Raw genomic sequence first — 18,891 nt, forward strand, 5'->3', positions numbered from 1 at the left:
GCCTTTTACTAAAAAGGTAAATGCAAAACTATTTTCAATCAGTTTATTGAAACGCTCCCGTTAAGGATTGCAATAACATATTCGCGAGATAAAAGAACGAAGTAGGGGGAAATGGAGGAACAGCCGCAAACAGCGAAGAGCAAAAAATTAATTAAACAATTGAGAACGGAGCGAGTTAAGCATACAAGCATGTTCATAAGGGAAACAAAGCACGGTGTAAAACGTAAGTTTAAATTAAGTTTATAGAAACGCACCCGCTGCGGATTGCAATAACATATTCGCGAGATAAAAGTTTAATGAGAAGACACGAGGTATAAACGAACCACACGCCGTGGCGCAACGTTAGGGGCAACAGTTTCAACCATTCTATGATCTGCTTCTCGCAACTGAAAGACGGCACATGGCGGATGTTAGCCGACTTGCTGACCGCAACGTTAGGGGCTTCAACTATGGCGCTGACGCCACATCTCAGTGCCAACACTTTGCAGACTCTACTTAAAAGACACACCCTCCTCACTGGACAGTTAAAAACACCAATCAAACTAACGATGACATCAAGTATTACCCAATCAAAAGTAGGAAAGGAGGCATCTTCATAAAATGCGTGTGGGATGATTTGCATGAGACGCTGCTTTAAAAAAAAAATGATAAAAAAAATACGGGATAAATCCCGTCCAGTATTGATTCAAAACGGGACACGCAATTTCATTCTCAAACGCGGCACGATTCCATATTTTAAAGGACGGGTGGCAACCCTACAGTGCCAGGTAACCACCCATACAATCAGATTGTGATTCAGACTAGGAATGCAATGAATGTAATTACCCCGATCTACATACAAGGCGAAAGTCTTGCAACATTCAAAGATGATGGTTTGGGATAAGTACACCATACAACATAAAAGAGCTTATGAAGCCTTGAACCGAAAAAAGCAAGATCTCAGAGATCGTAAAAAAAAAAATAGGAGGTAATGTCGTTTTACTCGCTGTACATTTTAGTCAAACATTACCAGTTATTCCACGAGGGAGACCAGCAGATGAACTCAACGCGTGTTTAAAATCCATGCTTCTCCCACGCTCGGTTATATGTCGCGTGTTCTCGGGTAGGTGCACCAAAAAATGTATACATTTAAGCATGTAATGGGCAAACAAAAAATGAGGTATACCCGAAGGCACTGCAGTAGTACTTAATGTAACTTTACTTCTTAAATGTTAATGTTTTACTGTTTAATAATTTATACGCTTCTTATATGTTGTTCAAATTCTTTTATCAAAATACCACTGACAGCGCAATGCACGATAACATGGAGTGAATACACCATACGCATCCGCCCACGGCTGCCCTGCTGTGCGCAGATAGGAGTTGATTCTACAATAAAATAAAATAAAGATAAAAAGAGTAAAACAATCATCACCCATAAAGCGTGTGTGTGTGTATATATGTGTATATATATATGTTGATATGTGGATGTGTATATGTATATATATATATATATATATATATATATATATATATATATATGTAGATATGTATATATATGTGTATATGTATATGTATATATATGTTTATATGTGTGTGTGTGTATTTTATATATATAAAACACAGCAACACTCATAACAATGACAACACAATTACATTGACAATCATGTTACGTTATTTTTAAAATGTTTCCTTTTTTTTTTCATAACCTCTTTAACACACTACTTCTCCGCTGCGAAGCGCGGGTATTTTGCTAGTATATATATATATATATATATATATATATATATATATATATATATATATATATATATTGTAGCAGATATAGCGCTTGTCCACCTCTCGAACCCTCAGGTACCACTCTTGAGACCAGGTGAAAGTATAACTATTCTTCTTTTTATTATACAATAGTGCACCAAGCACTCTCCTCCCCACACTCATAAACACAATAAAGACTTCAATAACACAATCCTCCACTCCCAGACACTTCGCCCTCCTACCTCCCAGCTCAGCTCAAATGTCTGGGCTTACCCATAGTCCTTTTATAGCTCCTGACCCGGAAGTGGTTCCAAGCACAACCCACAAGTCCATTTCCTTCCGGGTCAGGGCAAACAGTCCTTTTCATCCCGGGAGCACGCCGCTTCCTCTAGTCACGTGACTGTGGCGCACTCCCAGGTTATAGGGCATGCAAGAGTCCACTAGCCCCCTTACAGCGACTCCTGGCGGCCCCCAAGATATCCAGCAGTGCTGTGTCACAACACTACAAAGTCCATGAGGCCCTGCTGGAACTCGGGGCACGAATATGCTGTCCGGAGGGCTCCTCCTAGCGGCCTGGGGGTGGCGACCGGAGTCCATAGCCGGTCGTCCATCACAGTCCCTCCCCCTTAGCGACGACCAGTGGGGCGGAGCGTTGATTCCCGCGAGGGACGTCCTCCTCCAGGAGGACGCGAGATCCGGGCCGTGGTTCCGCTGTCTAGATCCCCCAGCGAACCTTGGGGGAACGGTGTATCTGCTATCCCACCGCTCCCCTGTCCTCCGGGGACAACTACGCCACCCGTGGCCCGGTTGCCGGCAGTTGTAACACCGCCGACGTCCTCCTGTTGGCTTCTCTTCCCGAGACCGGAAACACCTCGGGAATTCCATCAGCTCCACCCTGTCCTCCGCCAAGGAGGGTTTAACGGCCGCTTTGCTGCTCTCTGCCCTTTTCTTTAATCTGTCAGGAGACCCTCGTTTCAATTCGGGGATCTCCTGCTTTCTCTGGGGCTTGTGCACAGTATAAGGCTCTCTATGGAAAAGAGAGAGCCTCTTTGCTGTTTGCACACCTGTTGTCCTATGCAAACTCGGAGGCGCGTCATTAGTACCGTATCGCTCCGGGTAACAGCACTATTCAGCTGCACCGGGGTGATCGGTACTTCCCCCGCCCCTTCAGTAACAAGCGACAACCCCCTCTTCACGCGGGTCGGGCTCTTACGGTCCGCGTTATCCCGGAGCGGCGTCTGATACCGCCGCCCCGGTTCTATCGGATCGTTGCCCAACCACTCCGTCATTGTGCCACATTCGACTGTTGGATTCACAGTGCTTTGGCAGCCGCTACTTATTAAACACGGTGCCGGTTCACACTGCGTCCCCTTATTATATACGGCGCAGATGGCACCTACCTGCACCGTCGCATTAATCGAGGCCGGGGCTTCACGGCCTAACCGCCGAAGGTATTCCTGTAGTCCCTTCAACGGCGCTTCGGCTGCAGCTCCCAGCTCCTCCACTCGCTTCCTTAACTCATGTAGTCCCTGGAAGAAAATATTTAGGGGCTCGAGATATTCATCGAGCTCCCCTAAGTTTATAAAGTTATTTGTCTCGGCCGGCAGTAAGGCTACTTCCTTATTATGATCACCTGCCGACCGGGAACCAATGAGCACGTCCGCTCCTGGCACGTGCTCTGCTGGGGTTCGCAAAGGCTCCTGGGATTTGGAGTCTTTAGAGGAACGGGTAGCCTCCCGCGGCTGGCTGCGGTCTGCCTTTTTAACTTTGCCTGCAGACACTACAGTCACTTCCCGCCCCTCTTTACCTTTATGTGAAGTTGGCACTGCTTCCCTCGCCGCCCCCTTCCCCTTCAGGGAGCGCAGACGCGTCGGGGTAGTATTCGCCTTGCCAACGGCTCCCAACTGCTCTTCTTCCTGGTCGCCGGCACGCGAGGTCACGTGGACATCCTTAGCCAATGAACTCCCTTTCCACGGACGCCTAGACTGGCTTGCTTCCTTTCTTTCACGGCCATCTTGTCTAGGTGTGAGGCGGGCGTGCTCTTTGCCTGCTTCGTGCAGACAAGCCTCTGCAAACAGAGAAAAACAAGCACCCAGCGGTTCGCGTGCTTCCCCAGCACTTACCTCGGGACGTATGCGGTCACGCTCCAACTCCCTGTAATAATCTTCGGGAGTTGCAATCCTGCAACGTTCCGGCTGTCGTCCCGCTCAGGTTTGCTCTGTATTGAGCTGCTCCCGATCTTCCTCACTGCCCGTCAGGTAAATCCACAGCGTCTCCACCGGATCCGGGACAGAAGTCTTCTGGACAATTCCAGCCTTCTTCCCAGTTTTCTTCCCCATACTAGCCTGCTGTAGAGATTGGCTTACAGCTGCAGCGCTCTTGGTCGTGGGTGGAGTTTTCACCTCCGCGGTTACTAGAGGGACCTTCTTAGGGTTCTCTGCCACAACAAATTTAATTTTAATGCAGATCCTCTGCCTCCAGACGGCCAGAGTATCCTGCCGACTACGCCAGTGTAGCAGATATAGCGCTTGTCCACCTCTCGAACCCTCAGGTACCACTCTTGAGACCAGGTGAAAGTATAACTATTCTTCTTTTTATTATACAATAGTGCACCAAGCACTCTCCTCCCCACACTCATAAACACAATAAAGACTTCAATAACACAATCCTCCACTCCCAGACACTTCGCCCTCCTACCTCCCAGCTCAGCTCAAATGTCTGGGCTTACCCATAGTCCTTTTATAGCTCCTGACCCGGAAGTGGTTCCAAGCACAACCCACAAGTCCATTTCCTTCCGGGTCAGGGCAAACAGTCCTTTTCATCCCGGGAGCACGCCGCTTCCTCCAGTCACGTGACTGTGGCGCACTCCCAGGTTATAGGGCATGCAAGAGTCCACTAGCCCCCTTACAGCGACTCCTGAAGGCCCCCAAGGTATCCAGCAGGGCTGTGTCACAACACTACAAAGTCCATGAGGCCCTGCTGGAACTCGGGGCACGAATATGCTGTCCGGAGGGCTCCTCCTAGCGGCCTGGGGGTGGCGACCGGAGTCCATAGCCGGTCGTCCATCACAATATATATATATATATATATATATATATATATATATATATATATATATATACTTATGCTTCATTCATAAAAGTCATCAGCCAAACGAACTACAATAAAATATGCTGCCTTATTCCATTACAGAACCCCAAATTGAAACTACATTAATATTTATATTGAGTATAGGTATCCACTGGTGATGGACTTCACAGAAGGGCTGAAGGTGGGCAGCCTGTTCCACCAGCCAGTCTTTTATCAATTATTATCGCTCCCAGATGCCATAGTTGTTTAAATTTGATTGTTCTACCCGCAACTCTGTGGAATTTCTCTTTGATGGTGGTTGTTCTGTCTTGGGAAGATAGCTTGTGCATGAGTGTGTGTGAGAAGTCACCGTTTGAAAGTTAGGCACACGTTTGCGATCACTTTGCTGATATGTGTTTCATCTCCAACGCTGTGAAGAAAACTGCCCATTACAAAAAAAAAAAAAATCAAAAACAGGAAATGTCCATGATTTGCATTAATGTGAGCTAAAAGCTGCAATGTGTAACACTAAACATGTCGTGTTTTAGAAGGTTGCTCATATGTATTAAACTCTCAGATGTAAAGGGTAACATTCATGCATACTTTTCTCTGGACATACCAGAATGTCTGATCATGGTTTAATTACATTTTTCTGGGCAGAATTTGGTGAAGGGTATGGCATTTTCGACATTTCATTGGCTTTTTCTGCTTCTTTAATAGTGCAGCAGGAATGAGCATTTCCGACAGGACATTTACGGACTTTAATCTTATGATTGGATGCTCTGCTTCTTAGTTATTGTGATCTCAAAGCATTAGTCCTTCATATTAAACCCGCTATTTGCAGGTTAGCTTCATGGAATTGGTTGTCCCAGTAACTGAGCTTGATTTTGTCAAATCTTTCTTTCTGGAACTGGAAAATGTTGATCCCATTGCAAAAAACAGGATTAGTGAGTTATCTGCATCCTTGGCCTCATGGATCACATAATTCTGGTTTACTCTGTTCCAAAGACGCTGGTTTGAATAATCAGGTTTTCAGGAATAGAATTAGCCCGATTTTCATGGATCCCAGTTTATTTTCACTGGATTTCATTCTAATCCTGCTTTCTGGAACAGACCCCCGGTTAGGATAACCACTGACTCTAACTTGGCTCCATATGCATGTGTGTGTTTGTGTTATGCTATGAACTTGGTTTTCATTCAAGGTTGGTTTAGGCCTCATACCCAATACTGCTGAAATAGGCTTTGTGCTCCTTATGACTCTGAATTGTATTAAATAAATTTGAAAATGGATGGATTGAATATTAATAATAATAATAAACTACAAGCCTCATTTGATACACTACAGCATATTTTTTAAGACAATTAGGTTTCCCTATTTTTGCTGTTATTAATGTGCTGACTTTAGAATAATGTTCAAATTAATCAGCATGTCCTAAATATTTCCTCTTTTTGTGGGAGTTCTTATACGTCTACTTCAATTCTTTGAAAGATCTTGTCTTATTACTGAGATATTGAATCTTAGCTTATCTTAGTAACTGTTCAAGTGAAGTGATAGAGAATTTATTGAGGGGACTATTGAATATTTTTTAAAAAGCATAATGAATAGGGAACAAAAATGGTCATAGCACTGGGGCCGTCACTTTAGAATACCAATATCCATTATTTCAATTGGTAATTTACTCCCTTTTTCCATTAGTGTCAGATAATGATAGTTTCTCAGTTGAATTTATTAGAGCAGATTGGATGTCAAGTTTGGCGAGTGAGATAAACAGAACATCCAGAGAAAGAGGAGGAACAGAGGCTAGCTTGGTTCCTTCTAGGATAATAAAATTATTTATTCCTTTTCTGGCTCTGATCCACTAAGAGGATGAAATTCTTTTTCTTAAGCAGCCTCATCACAGCAGACCAAGGACATAGAGAGTTTCACTGCTAATGAGAGTCATGTCTGTTCCATTACTCTTTAAGGCTGCAGACAGGGGTTGCGACCCTGCTGGCTGATAAACAGCACTGCTGATTGATTTCTGCTTTTGTTAGTTTTAAAGGCTTATTGAACTCACTTCACTTTTTTTAAGGTGATGCAAACTATGTGAAAAACCAGAAAGCATGTGCAGTTATTTTTGTTACAAGTCAAACATATTCTGTAAACACCATTGCATTCCTAAAGTTAGAGGCCAAAAAAAGGGACATTAGAAATTTCAGATTAAAGTTTGAGTTGAATACAGATGATTTTCTGAATGTATTGAAATACACTGCCTATAGAAAGTATTCACCCCCTTTGGAAGTTTTCAAATATTTTTATACAGTCAGTCCTCAACTTTCACAAGGGTACCATTTCAAGAAAATGGGAGGTAAGTCAGATGCAATTGTCAGTACAATGAACCTATGGAAAACAAGGATTAGGTTCTCATGACTACAAAAAAACTAATCTTTCACTAGATATTGCTCAGAATGCACTTTTCTGCATTCTGAAAAAATTCTGAATTCTTGTAATATGCACTTTTTAAAACACAGTAACCATGAAATAACCCATAAAATGCAGTATACAAAATAAACTTGGTAAAACCAAAACATGTTTTCTTTCTAGTCATTCCCTAGAATTCTGTGACCCTTCTTTACATCTCAATAAAGAAAACCTTTGCCACTGTTTGAAGACGTCAGGATATCAACATCACCTCCGACTTTTTCCTTCACGGCTGACGGATGGCATTGGAGATTATGAAGAACACACTGTCTTGAAATAATCCATCAGTGTTGTCTGACTTGTGCACCACTTGAGATCCTTAAGGATCTTGGAGTATGGGAGCACAGCTGAGGCAAGTTGATGTTTAACAACATGTTAGATGAACTTTGTGCTGAAATGTCGGTAGTCACTGATGACTGCAACCAGCTGGCTAGAGACATTGAGGCCGTCAATCACATCTTGCTTGCAATTATTCTCCATCATTGAGGAAATACCAGGAAGTGTTGGTCATAAGGCCACACTGGTTAAGACCATGTCCTTTGTTGATACCGACCATTGCCACAACTGATTGGATGGTTCAATGATGTCCCTGGATCAGCCCTGCTGCAGTTGGTCACGGTCACTGGTGGAGCTCCTAGAAAATGATTGAACTTGACTTTCTCGAGGAAGTAAAAGTTGTAATAAGGGTTCTGCAAGCGAAGCTGTGGAAGAATCATTACCAAGCCTTCTGGGTTGCGAGAAGGAAGCCAACACATCCACCTGAACTCCTACAATTGTTATGTTTCAACCAAGGTTCGTCCCCTGGCTGGGGCTTAAATTCCTTTTTTATGATGTTTATGTTCATTTTTGATTCTTTTTTTTATGTTAATATTGTTGTTCATTTTTATTTGTATAATTATGTAGATTTCTGTTAAGGTACTGCCCTCAACCCTGTAAAGGCTGAAGAAACAAGCGGTGCCTTATATTTCATTAAATTCACTTGGTGGTTGTGGTGATTTTTTTCTGTACATTTGTGGATTCCTGGATTTTTTTACCTTTTTGTACTGTCTTTATCCAATCTATTGGTACTAGTTTGCTCCCGAATTGCCCATTGCAGGAACTCCTCCTATGCCTTTTGTGTATTTTTTGTAAAATAAATGTTTTTATTTATAAAGGTTGTTTGGGCCTCTTTTTTGCTTCAGGCTGAAGGTTGACACATCCTATCACTTCTGGAGTTGTTTATTATAGTTTTTTATGACTGTGTGCTAAGGAACTCCATGGTTCATGACAATAACTTCCAATCGTTACTTATTTCGCACAGCGCCCAGTAAGGCTGTGCCCAATGACCCTAAAAGTGGGAATACCAATAATTATATACATGACTGTAATTCTGAACTTGAACTTAAAATCCTAGTTTAACAGTTGATTTTCAGTGTGCCACTAAGTGAACGCAACCATTGTGCATTTTCTCTGCCCTGTTTTATCTTTAATCACATATGCATGGGACAACAACATATTAAGTTGTTTGTGTACTATGCAATTAATCCACAAGCTAACAAGTGACTTGGGTTAGGGTTAAGGTCAATCAAAAGCAATAATGGTATTATTACATACCCAAAGGGTCTTCTTTCAAATACCGTATATACTCGCGTATAAGTCGGGTCTTGAAACCCAAAAAATTGATCATAATATCAGACCCCGACTTATACGACTGTTCAAAAATACGACAGTTAAATTTCTTTTTTTTTTTTTACATCTGCTTGCTTCCTCCAATCCCACACCAGTTTCTTAGACACATCGAATTTTGTTGCAGCAGCGCAGTTACCAATTTCTTTTGCCACTTCAACAACTTTTAATTTAAAACCAGCATCATATTTTCTTCTGATCAAATACTCCATTGCAGATAAAGGTGTATGAGGGTGTGAGGTACAAAAAACAGAAAACAGTGCAAACGTCGCTTCAGAATAGTTTGGGTATTACCGTGTGGTCACGTAGGTACAATACATAGAAAAAGAAAGGCAGTGTGCCCCGTGGTTACTCCCTCAGGTGGGCGTTAGCATATTATAATCTCTTGGTTCAATAGCGTGAGTTTTCCACATTCGACTTATACGACTGACATTATAAAATACCGGAAATGATATGGTAAAATCAAGCCCCAACTTATCCGCAGGAGAACTTAAACGTGAGTAAAAACTTTAAATCATAAGTTTCTATGTTGTCTGCTCTCTTTATTTCATAATATATGTGATTTGCACACGTATACCCTGAAGCGAACAACACATCATAACTGAGTTAGCCTGCTTTTTTCAAATATCCCACCTGTGTCGAGCCGCTAACAGTGAAAGGTTTATTACCATTGGATAGCTGGGGTTCAAAGCATTCTGATGTATAATAGTCAACAATTGGTCATATGCATTAGCTGTCACAGCTGTGTGTAAATGGCAACAAATATAATGCCTATGTAACAGCTCCACTTTATGCACCATTATGTATCGTTACGTGCAAAGCTTGAGTAAGCACATAAGAAAAGTTTTGACTTTACTGAGAACAACATGTTTGAATGAAGGACTCAAGGCTACACTTAATTTGTAAGTACTGGTTAGTATGACTTTGAAACATTTCGGCAGCAGACTTACAGTTTAAGTGTCATGGGTTCAATTACCATACCCGGAGGCTGTCTGCTGCATGTTCTCACTACGTTAGTTTTCTGAGCAGTGCACTTTCAATTTCAACTTAGAGTATACCGGCAATGTTTCATATAGTACCAGTGAGTAATTGTTTTGTTGCACTTGTGCTTCTCGAACTATCATGCAAGAAACCCATCCACCAGGATTACCCACCCTGCCCCAACTAATTAAATGTCACTATATCACACTGCTCGCACCACTGTGTCGTGAGCATATGAGGAAAAAAAAAAACAGTTTCAGATAGTAACTTGTTAATGGTATGATCCCTTTCTCCATTCCCCTTTCACTGAAGGGATAGACAGCCCTGTGAAGTATATTTTATCCCATTTCTAATCAAGCTTGCTTCACTTCCGGCTCCCCCATCAACACCATTTCCCCGTTACAGAAGGGAAATAAAATCGAACGGCGGCCAGGGGAGGTCAAGGAGGTTGAAGGGAGAGTGGTTAGAAACAGGTTATCAAGTCTCACAAGGGCTGTCCACAGTGGTGTCACAGGAAAAAAAGTAGGGGCTGGATTATAGTGTGAAGAAGTCTCATATGCACGCAAGCCAGTGGAGGTCTCCTGCAACTCAAAAGTAGCTGAGAAACACTGCTTATTCTGTTTGACTAGCTCTTTGCACAGGGCTGTCTGTTTCATGTTCTGTGCCCAGGGCTGCCAGCAAAGGCATTGTCCCCACTCCAGTAACCCAGCACCGGAAGAAGCTGGTATGAAAATGTATGTATGTACTTAGCTTATTCCATTCATGAAATGCAAGAAAAAAAAGCAACAATAACAAGATAAATAAATAAACAAACCTTTGTTGGGGAACTGCAACATAAGACAGGAGAAGATGGGTGAATTGCAGCACAAAAATCTGAATCTAGTTTACAAAATGTAAACTTCCCCTGTGTCTGGTGGTAAACAAAATTGTTTCAGGGACTGGCCTGAAAAGTCATTTTGAAAATAAAGGTTTGGATAGGTACATAATTATTTGCACACTGTTATAAATTGTTTACTTGTTGATTCTAAAAATAAAAAATATATAACTGCAACTGCGATACTTGTTTTGAGAGGTGCAAAAGAGTAATGTTTCCAAAAAAGGACACAATGCCTTGTGGCAAACAGTATAACTTTGCAGTGCTATGGGATATGACATCTAAACTGGCACAATGAAAGCTGACAGATTGGAGCACAAAAGAAAATTGATTTCAGGGATGTGCATCATAAAATGTCTTGGTTATATACTGTAATATCGAGTTTTCTGGAGAGAAATCCCTAAAGTACCACTTTTTGTGTTTTATTCAGTTGATATTGGCATAAACAAAGGTTTTTAATCATATAAATGCTTCCTTTTAAAAATCTGAAGTGTTGTACTCACTACTGTTTAGCCAGTTGTAGCTCATTTCTTACAATAAAGGAGTAGTAGCCGTATTGGGTATGTAATGTAGGTGCAATAATGGCAAAAAATCCTTAGTGCATAAAGGTTAATACATCTATAAAACATCACATTGATTAGATTGGTACCTTATAAAACATCCACGATGCTTTTGAATTTTGCCTTTATTAAAATATTGACTATTCCCTGCTTCTTTCACTTTTGTTTTTCTAATTTTTTTTTTCTTTTAATCCTACAGTGGTGTACAGCGATAGCGACAGTGACTCGGAGAAGAGCTCTTCCAGTCTTGAGGAGAGGAGCTCTGTGGGCTCCCAGGCAGTCCTGGGAGGGGACCCTCCAGAGGAGCCAGGTGAGCCACTCAGACGGCGAGCTGCTATGAAGGGCCGTGGCCGCAGCAGGGAGTCCCTCAATGATGGCACTCTGTCAACGCTGACGACTTGGTTACAGTAACTCTCCTCTTCTTGAAGAAGCGGAGGAGTCCCTGCAGAGATCTTCTTTATCCAGCTATGGACAACAATGCAACACAAATGACAACAATGATGATGGCATATGAATGAAAGAACCCAGAATCCAAACTGCTCGTGATGTCGCTGAATACAAATGGCAGATAACTCCTGCACAGAATGGCCTTTATGCTTGGGAACCAGATCCTGGTGCCTTTTAAAAATAATTATTGAGATTCAATGCTACCTGGTATTGTGCTTGTGCTTCTGCCAAGTAATTGAGTGGTCAGCTTACACACTTGAAGATAGCTTCTCACAATTTTGTTTTTTCCAGCTATGCCTAAAACATAATAATCAGACATTTAGGAAAATAGTACAAAATGTATAGGTGTATTAGTACAGCATTTTTAGGAGGCAAGCCTGGAAACACTACAGTCCACCATGACCCCACTACTTTACTTATTTTGATCTGTGGCTTGTGTAAGATACGTTCATAGTAAATAAAAATGATGAAGGGTCACTGGGTGCTTACGTTTGTGGTCTGGCCAATTAGATTATGTTAACCATAGTTTTGGTGGTCATCAGGTTTCCCATTATATAATGATGGCACAAAGAGTTATGTCTGGTGAGACCAATTTTAATGGGCAGTAAACCAAGGGAGAAGAAAGCAACACTGAGCTCATTGTTCCTTTTTCAACCATGGAATATCTACTCGTTTGGTAAAAAGGGCAAAACCCTCACCAGATTCCCCACCTTAAGGCATAATGGTGGCAGCAACTGGGCAACAGATGTGCCTTGTTTTAACACAAGACTTCATGAAGTGGCTTCTCATGGATTTTTCAAATAATATTCCCACCCATTGGACCATGGAGGTGCCAAATACATGGTTCCTCAGTATCATAAGTAATAGACATCTATATTCTGCCATGTAATTTTTCTCCCTTCACATCTTTACACACTTAATGCCCAAGTTGTTATTCACTCTGACTAAAATTCATTCTGGATTACCAATTTAATAACCACTCAAGGCCGACACTGAGGGCTGGTAGCACACTTCTCTGGTTGCTCTTCAAAGATAAACCAAGTTCAACCTAATGATTAAATGGTGTTTACACATTCACATTTTGTCATCTTGGACCTGCCTTTTGCTTTTATTCATTAAAATTAGATATACCTGCCTTATATTACACAACTGACCATTAAAATTGCAACTCCAAGGAAGACTTCAGATATCAAAACAGATATGGCAGATTACTTAAGATATACAACATACATGATTCGAAGTACAGCTCATTCATACATGCAGAATGCACAGTAATCCAACACAAGTTGAAATAACCACTTGTACACGGTCTGGTATGGACAGGTAGAGAAGTTGGATGTGTTTGTGGAATGACATGCTATGTAGCCACTCTATGTGATCCAAGTTCATCCGTGGTAACTACTGGCTGTCTTTGGCTTGCCAGTCATCATTTGTCAGTGTCTCAGATATGCTCAATGGGGGAGAAGTCTGCTGAACATATGGGCCAGGGAGAAAGTGGCACATGATGGGCATTCGTAAACTGTAAGACATTTTGTGCCACATGTAGCCAAACATCATTCTCTTGGAATATGGCAACAATTAACATCTGAAGATAGAGTACCAACTCATCGTCCAACTCCTCTGTGATGTATTGCTGGCTGTTCAGGGTTCTGGACATTTTTATGAGATGGAAATGGGAATGGAACCCAACATCATAACTCCTGATGCTGTACCAATATGGTGCCGCAAAATTCATGCCTCCTGAAGCCTTTCACCAGGTGCATCCATACACGGATTTGTCCATCATGATGCAGCAAATTAAACCATATAACTGATGCAAGTCACCTTGCCATTGGTGGCATTCTTGGCACCATTATAGTTGCATACACCTGTGGGAGAAGGTCAGGTGTATCCAAAGGAATTGGGGATGAGTGTGATGATCCCGCTGCTGCAAATAGCATTTTACTGTGGTTTTGGACACCCTTTGACATGTCCTAGCTATTGGACTAGGTTGTGGCTGTTCAGTATGTCCCTGCTATACCCATGAGATGTCTGTTCTCTCATTCGGTTGTGTATCAATGCATTCCAGAAACCTTACTTAAGTGGGCCTGACACTTCTACATCTATACTCTAGTGCCAATATCCCAGAAGGATACTCTGTCTTCCCACATTCCCATAATTGCCCCTCATCTGAGTTCTGGCTGTCATCCTGTCATGTTTGGTCCCTAAGAGTACAATAACTACCAGCAGTCACTCACTAAGGTTCCATTTGCAGGCACCTTTAACACCTACTCTTGGAAAGTCCAGGGGATGTAACTTGCATATTTATTTTGCATATATAGTGCACTTGTTATCATTTTCACACTACCATGACCTATATATCCTGCAACTTTTGCATCAATATGACACATTTTTCCCAGTGTTACAATTTTAATGGCCAGCAGTGTATATACTATAGTGGCAGTATGTAATGTGATGCACCCTCTTGATCTTTGATCTTTTTCACGTTGCTGTTAACTTAGGAACTGAAATTATGATTTACCGTATATACTTGCGGATAAGTTCTCCCGCGGAATAGTCTGGACTTGATTTTACAGTAAAATTTCTGGTATTTTATAATATCGGTCATATAAGTTGAAAATTCGGAAAATTCACACTATTGGTACAAAGGATTATGATATGCTAACGCCCACCTGAGAGAGTAACAATGGAGCACATTACATTTTTTTTGTATGTAGGTGCGGCAATGAGAGGAGAGGAGAAAGGTATCAGCACATGCTCCTAACCTCTCTTTTTCTCTCTCTATTGTTCCTATGTGACCACACGGTAATACCCAAACTATTCCGAAGCAACGTTTGCACTGATTTGTGTTTTTTGTATCTCACACCCTCATACACCTTTATCGTAAGAGCATCCCTTATCTACAATGGAGCATTCAATCAGAAGAAAATGTGAAGCTGGTTTTAAATTAAACCTCGCTGAAGTAGCGAAAGAAATTGGTAACTGCACTGCTGCAATAAAATTCGATGCATCTGAAAAACTGATGTGAGATTGGAGGAGGCAAAAAGATGTAAAAAATAAATAAAAATTAAGTGTCACATTTTTGTACAAGTCGGGGTCTGATTTTATGATCGATTTTTCAGGTTTCAAGACCCGACTTATACGTCAGTATATACAGTTAGGTCCATAAATATTTGGACAGAGACAACTTTTTTCTAATTTTGGTTCTGTACATTACCACATTGAATTTTAAATGAAACAACTCAGATGCAGTTGAAGTGCAGACTTTCAGCTTTAATTCAGTGGGGTGAACAAAACGATTGCATAAAAATGTGAGGCAACTAAAGCATTTTTTAACACAATCCCTTCATTTCAGGGGCTCAAAAGTAATTGGACAAATTAAATAACTGGAAATAAAATGTTCATTTCTAATACTTGGTTGAAAACCCTTTGCTGGCAATGACAGCCTGAAGTCTTGAACTCATGGACATCACCAGATGCTGGCTTTCCTCCTTTTTAATGCTCTGCCAGGCCTTTACTGCAGCAGCTTTCAGTTGCTGTTTGTTTGTGGGCCTGTCTGTCTGAAGTTTAGTCTTCAACAAGTGAAATGCATGCTCACTTGGGTTAAGATCAGGTGACTGACTTGGTCATTCAAGAATATTCCACTTCTTTGCTTTAATAAACTCCTGGGTTGCTTTGGCTGTATGTTTTGGGTCATTGTCCATCTGTATCATGAAACGCCGCCCAATCAATTTGACTGCATTTAGTTGGATTTGAGCAGACAGTATGTCTCTGAACACCTCAGAATTCGGCTGCTTCTGTCCTGTGTCACATCATCAATAAACACTAGTGTCCCAGTGCCACTGGCAGCCATGCACGCCCAAGCCATCACACTGCCTCCGTGTTTTACAGATGATGTGGTATGCTTTGGATAATGAGCTGTTCCATGCCTTCTCCATACTTTTTTCTTGCCATCATTCTGGTAGAGGTTGATCTTGGTTTCATCTGTCCAAAGAATGTTTTTTCAGAACTGTGTTGGCTTTTTTAGATGTTCTTTAGCAAAGTCCAATCTAGCCTTTCTATTCTTGAGGCTTATGAGTGGCTTGCACCTTGCAGTGCACCCTCTGTATTTACTTTCATGCAGTCTTCTCTTTATGGTAGACTTGGATATCGATACGCCTACCCCCTGGAGAGTGTTGTTCACTTGGTTGGCTGTTGTGTAGGGGTTTCTCTTCACCTTGGAAATGATTCTGCGATCATCCCCCACTGTTGTCTTCTGTGGACGTCCAGGTCTTTTTGCGTTGCTGAGTTAACCACTGCTTGCTTTCTTTCTCAGGATGTACCAAACTGTAGATTTTGCCACTCGTAATATTGTAGTAATTTCTCGGATGGGTTTTTTCTGTTTTCGCAGCTTAAGGATGGCTTCTTTCACCTGCATGGAGAGCTCCTTTGACCGCATGTTGTCTGTTCACATCAAAATCTTCCACATGCAAGCACCACACCTCAAATCAACTCCAGGCCTTTTATCTGCTTGATTGATAATGACATAACGACGGACTTGCCCACACCTGCCCATGGAATAGCCTTTGAGTCAATTGTCCAATTACTTTTGAGCCCCTGAAATGAAGGGATTGTGTTAAAAAATGCTTTAGTTGCCTCACATTTTTATGCAATCTTTTTGTTCACCCCACTGAATTAAAGCTGAAAGTCTGCACTTCAACTGCATCTGAGTTGTTTCATTTAAAATTCATTGTGGTAATGTACAGAACCAAAATTAGAAAAAAATTGTCTCTGTCCAAATATTTATGGACCTAACTGTATGGTACAATTTCCCAGGAGTGGATAAATATATGCCTTTCTATAGGATCAATGACGTGGTAACCTCTTGTTCTGGCATAGGATGAGGTTGGAGCTGAAAGGAGCAGAAGTTGTACTTCAGGTCTAGAAGTTGAAAGTAACTTGAAAATTACTCTCATGTCCTTAGACTCCAAGAATCCACACCATAACTAGTAAGATCTCTCCCTTTCAACTCCAGGGAACTTGGGGTTAGGAAAACGAGAAAGGTTACAAGGATTGAATTGTGTTAACAATAGAGCCATACAGATTGGACAGTATTTGAAGTATCACTTCCTGTAATATATTTGATTAATTGTCCACCTCTGCCGACACACGTGTCGTCTGCTCATTACATTGTTCTGCTGAGAAAAAAAAGCGAAGGGACTTGCATGAAGATTCCATTTCTTCATTTTATGAGTTTTTTTTTTGATACATGTTAAAGTGGATTAATAAACTGGGGTCTATTCATCACTGAACCTGCAGGAAACAACACTTGATATGGTTCCAAGCCATCACTGAACACGCTTAAACATGGCAAATTTAGAGTCATCAGTCCACCTCACACTTTTAATTTTGGAATGTGGAAAGAAAACCAAAATACCCAAAGAAAATTGTATGGTGTCACTGGAAAAACATACCAACACCATACAGACAACAACTGGGCCTGGATTTCAACTCAAGGCTTTGGTATTATAAGACAGCAGTGCTGGCTACTGCACCATCTTGCATCCCCAGTAATGCTTAATATTTCAGCATATCCTGTGTTTTAATTTGTTTCAATGTATATGTAAATGGTCACGATCATGATTTCATGAAGCCAAACTAGGTCTGAAGTAATTGATGGTCTTACTTTGGAGTTATATCTAAAGGCCTCATGAGCCATACTGGCATTAGGGTAAAACTAAATGTGACTTAATAAGCCTTTGGAAAGTGTGAGACAACTATAATTCCAGCAACCATTAATAGCTGTGTATGATTAGGCAGTTGCCATTCAGCTGTCTATTGGCAGAATGAAATACACATGCTCTCTGCCTTTTAAACAAAATCTCACTATATGCTTCATGATTTCAGAGCGCCAATTAGGCAGCAAATGAACTTCTTCATTTAAAAACAACTGCAATTGTATTTGAAAGACCAAAGTGGTACTTAAATGGTCCATTAATTCCCCATGTGAAAATGAATTTTGTGGTAAGTGCCTAATGTGAATGCCTAATGGAAATATCGACACAAATATTAAAGTGTAGTGCAGGTGGGAGAGTAGGTCAGAAGTTCTCAATGGCATTAATCCTCAAAAAAGGCCACAACCACGATTGGCTGAATGACTATGAATATATAAATGTAGTGAGGCAAAAAGATCAGAGATACAGGAGGGGAATTGACAAGCAAAGTAGTACACTAATATCTCAGTTTGAGATGGATGATCTTACAAGAAATGAAAGAGCCACAGGGAATGAGTCTTGGGGGATGGAGGGTGAAGCCTGAGTGAAACTGAGGGAGCAACGGGTCTAGTTACGCATAGGGGGAAGGAGGCGATATTCAGTGGACAAGCCAAAGAAGAGGGTAGGAGATGCTAGGCAGGGAAAGGAGAAATGGCATCAAAACACAGCACTCAGATCAACAGGGAGCAGCCAGAGAGTTTGGAAGAACCGTGCATTATAACAGCATTCCCCATCATTCTTAGATTTGAATGGAGGTCACTATTCAAGTAAAGTCTGGACAAAAAAATCTTTCAAAAACAAATATTTAAATGTGCATTTCATTGTGCCCTGTGTTCAAGAAAGTTGGACTGCACAATAATTATAGGTAGCACCCTACATCTATAGGAACCTGGGTTTGATTTTTGGCCCGGTTATTGTCTGCATTGAGTTTTCTCATCCAGAGTTCATAGTGGTTTTCTGCCACATCCCAGATGTGTGCTAGTCAATTGGCCCAGTGAGTATGGCAGTAGATGTCTCATGTAAACAGGATCTGCAGTGGATTGACATTTTTTCCAGGGATGTGCCCCATGCTGCCATAATAAGTCCAGCCTAAGCTAAACTTGAAAAATGCTTCCATGAAAGGGATTGATGATTTAAATATCCATCTATCTCTAAATTGGCCCTACCACATTTTGCACATCTTCTATTACATGTCAAATCACTTGGATGATTTTTAGTGATATACTGTACAATAGTCAATGATGGGGTGAGAGTGAAAGGCACACAAGCAGATAGCAATTGTGCTGGCATAAGAACAAGAAGGACAGATTGATGAGTGGCTGATATCTTGATGACCCTTCTTAC

This window comes from Erpetoichthys calabaricus, chromosome 8 (genome assembly GCF_900747795.2).
Source record: "Erpetoichthys calabaricus chromosome 8, fErpCal1.3, whole genome shotgun sequence".
In the NCBI taxonomy this organism is placed as follows: domain Eukaryota; kingdom Metazoa; phylum Chordata; class Cladistia; order Polypteriformes; family Polypteridae; genus Erpetoichthys; species Erpetoichthys calabaricus.